The following is a 3,818-nucleotide window of genomic DNA, read 5'->3' on the forward strand; positions in this document are numbered from 1 at the left end:
AACCTTCAGGAATTCGGCCCCAGAAGTCTATGGGACCAGCATCTTCAAACGATAATTTCTTCATGGCCGCTAGAAGTCCCAGAGGCATGATGTTAGAACGCAGGCGCAGTAATAATGCGCACGTCCTACTGGAAGCCTATCTCACACGCAATAGTCATGTGCGCCTGGAGAGACGCGAAACGTCTACTGGCATGCCATTTCTTTATATAAACGCGCGTGCAAAGAAAGACGCGGCAAACGATTCGCGATAAGCACCACCAGTTCCCGTATGTACGGCGGTTTCTAGTTGCACGCACATCCGAAGAGCTCCAGAAGTGATGGCGGCACTGAAAACGCCTTCTCGCCACGCGATTCCATCTTCGCAGATGAGAACAAACGGCTCTCAGTGATCGCCGCTCGTCCCAGGCCGCGAGGGAGACGAGGGCGTCGTTGTTTTATAAAGCAGCCAGCTCGAACCCTCCAGCATCGATTGTTATTGCCATCGCGTTTCGCCACGCCGACTCGTTCCCACGGCGTCAATGTGCCCGCATGGAAGCGAGAAAAAGCCCAACACCCCAGAGGGTGTACAGAACTGCTGCTCGAACATTTGTAATTTCGAATACAAATCTTAACTCGTGATATTTGAGCGTTTTTGTTCAATAAATAATGAAGCCGTGGAGAGATAGGCCATCGAAGGGCTGACTATCCTGGTCAAAAACAAGCTCCAGCAATTTACGAATGTAGGAAAAACAAGGAAATAGAAAAAAAAAGGCCAGCACGCCGAATCGAGGAGGAATAGGGCATCACTTAATACAGGTACAACCTGCTATACAATATTATTACTCAGAACATACTCTATCAGTGTCATACAAACGTGTAGTCGCAGCCTCCGTATACCTGAACAGTCTGTGCAGGTGCAGTGGCGGAACTAAGCACAAAAAGTGAGAAATAAAGCGCGTGCCTCATAATCAGAACTGGTTTTGGCACGTAAAACCCCAGAAAGAAGAAGATGAGAAATAAAGCGCAAAATGTAGTAAAGTTTAACCGAAACGTCTACGATGCCAGATACTGTACAAATTCACAATAAATTGTCTTTCACTTAGACTGCATAACGTCACTATCAGAAAACCACGAAGAGTTATCACAGCATGTCATAGTCCGAGCACGACCAGGGACCAAGACCCTTCTCCGCAGATAAAGGACGCCTATCCGGCCGGTTCAAGCGGCTGCGCAGGCTATCTCACTGCCACTCGTATTGTGGGCACTTGATGACAAGACGTTGCACAGACTACTTACAGTAGCAAATTCTGCTGACGATTCACGCATATTAGTTAAGTTACTTCTCTGAAGCCAGTTGCATGTACTGTCTACCTTCCATGCGTCTGATCACTCAAGCGTTGCACTTATTGCACTTACAACTTCGTATATTCTTGTCTGAAGCCTTCTGTGTGTCGTGTCTCTAACCCACACAGAAAATACGGATGTGTGCGCACTCAAATGTGCTCACTGAAATCTCGAAGGTTCCACTGATTGTGTGATATCGCCCCAACACCGCACCGCAGCATACACGGAGACTTCTCCCAGGCGAGTTGCGTTGGCTGCTAGCTATAAGCAAGTTGTGGTCATTCTTTTGTGAAGAATACGATAACCAAGTCTGATGCCCCTTCCGTTAGCAATTTCCAGCCTACTATTTCCCTTCTTTACCTCTCCGCCTATTTGTACATATGTTTCCAAACCAAAGAATGGTAAAAATACCGCAACCCCTCTGCGGAAGTGACGGTAACCTCAGTACTGGTTCCCGGCTTAATGTGTTTCTAGCGGATAATCAGTACAGATTTGATGCCTCCCAACGATGCCTGACTAGATCACTGGAGTGTGTGTCTATACGAGCTGCGCAAATAACAGGTGAAAAACCCAAGCCAGACTTGCAGCGTTGTGGTTCCTGTTTTTGTCCGAGTCTTCGTGTCATCTACAGCGCACGTCTGAGGTGCCTATTTACTCCTGGAAGTGAACCCGAGAAGAATACCATCCACGGGGAAAAGAATTTTCGTGGGCGCAGAGTAAAGGCTCGCAACAATCGTTTTTCTCTGCCAGCACCTCGTTTTACGGACGACTGTAGTTCTTTCCAGACGTGAGCTGGGCAGATGCCTTAAGGGTTGCTGCTGCTGCTTTTGCTTGCTGCTGCTGTGCTGCTGCTGCTGCTGCTGCTGCTGCTGCATGCTGCTGCTGCTGCTGCTGCTGCTGCTGCTGCTGCTGCTGCTGCTGCTGCTGCCTGCTGCTGCTGCTGCTGCTGCTGTCTTGCTGCTGCTGCTGCTGCTGCTGCTGCTGCTGCTGCTGCTGCTGCTGCTGCTCTGCTGCTGCTGCTGCTGCTGCTGCTGCTGCTGCTGCTGCTGCTGCTGCTTGCTGCTGCTGCTGCTGGCTGCCTGCTGGCTGCTGCTGCTGCTGCTGCTGCTGCTGCGCTGCTGCTGCTGCTGCTGCTGCTGCTGCTGCTGCTGCTGCTGCTGCTGCTGCTGCTGCTGCTGCTGCTGCTGCTGCTGCTGCTGCTGCTGCTGCTGCTGCTGCTGCTGCTGCGCTGCGGCTGCTGCTGCTGCTGCTGCTGCTGCCTGCGCTGCTGCTGCTGCTGCTGCTGCTGCTGCTGCTGCTGTGCTGCTGCTGCTGCTGCTGCTGCTGCTGCTGCTGCTGCTGCTGCTGCTGCTGCTGCTGTGCTGCTGCTGCTGCTGCTGCTGCTGCTGCTGCTGCTGCTGCTGCTGCTGCTGCTGCTGCTGCTGCTGCTGCTGCTGCTGCTGCTGCTGCTGCTGCTGCTGCTGCTGCTGCTGCTGCTGCTGCTGCTGCTGCTGCTGCTGCTGCTGCTGCTGCTGCTGCTGCTGCTGCTGCTGCTGCTGCTGCTGCTGCTGCTGCTGCTGCTGCTGCTGCTGCTGCTGCTGCTGCTGCTGCTGCTGCTGCTGCTGCTGCTGCTGCTGCTGCTGCTGCTGCTGCTGCTGCTGCTGCTGCTGCTGCTGCTGCTGCTGCTGCTGCTGCTGCTGCTGCTGCTGCTGCTGCTGCTGCTGCTGCTGCTGCTGCTGCTGCTGCTGCTGCTGCTGCTGCTGCTGCTGCTGCTGCTGCTGCTGCTGCTGCTGCTGCTGCTGCTGCTGCTGCTGCTGCTGCTGCTGCTGCTGCTGCTGCTGCTGCTGCTGCTGCTGCTGCTGCTGCCTGCTGCTGCCGCTGCCGCCGCCGCTGCTGCCGCCGCTGCTGCCGCCGCTGCTGCCGCCGCTGCCGCTGCTGCTGCCGCTGCTGCTGCCGCTGCTGCTGCCGCTGCTGCTGCCGCTGCTGCTGCCGCTGCTGCTGCCGCTGCTGCTGCTGGTGCTGCCGCTGCTGCTGCCGCTGCCGCTGCTGCTGCCGCTGCCGCTGCCGCTGCTGCTGCCGCTGCTGCCGCCGCTGCTGCCGCTGCTGCTGCCGCTGCTGCTGCCGCTGCTGCTGCCGCTGCTGCTGCCGCTGCTGCCGCCGCTGCTGCCGCTGCTGCTGCCGCTGCTGCTGCCGCTGCTGCTGCCGCTGCTGCTGCTGCCGCCGCCGCCACCGCCGCCGCCGCCGCCGCCGCCGCCGCCGCCGCCGCCGCCGCCGCCGCCTCCATACATGGCTCTTACCCACAGGGGGGATTGGGCACATTGGGTTGTTTGAAACGTGCATCTATCAAAATACCAAAGGGGGGTAAAGGCAAACATTCAACACGAAGCAAGAGGCAACTCAATGCTAACAGAAATTTTGAGAGGGCTAAGTGACGGGCCAACGGTAGTGGCAAGTCGTCATCATTCTCTCAGGACCGTTTCCAACTGTATTTTCTGAGGAGCAGCAGCAACGCAATA

General features: G+C 56.3%; 1 pseudogene; it reads right to left on the minus strand.

Moving 5' to 3' along the window:
- Positions 1–2,707: 2,707 nt before the first annotated feature.
- On the minus strand, positions 2,708–3,586 carry LOC125941266 (uncharacterized protein DDB_G0271670-like; annotated as a pseudogene).
- Between the last annotated feature and the right edge of the window lie 232 nt (positions 3,587–3,818).

The sequence above is a fragment of the Dermacentor silvarum genome, chromosome 11 (assembly GCF_013339745.2).
Source record: "Dermacentor silvarum isolate Dsil-2018 chromosome 11, BIME_Dsil_1.4, whole genome shotgun sequence".
Lineage (NCBI taxonomy): Eukaryota > Metazoa > Arthropoda > Arachnida > Ixodida > Ixodidae > Dermacentor > Dermacentor silvarum.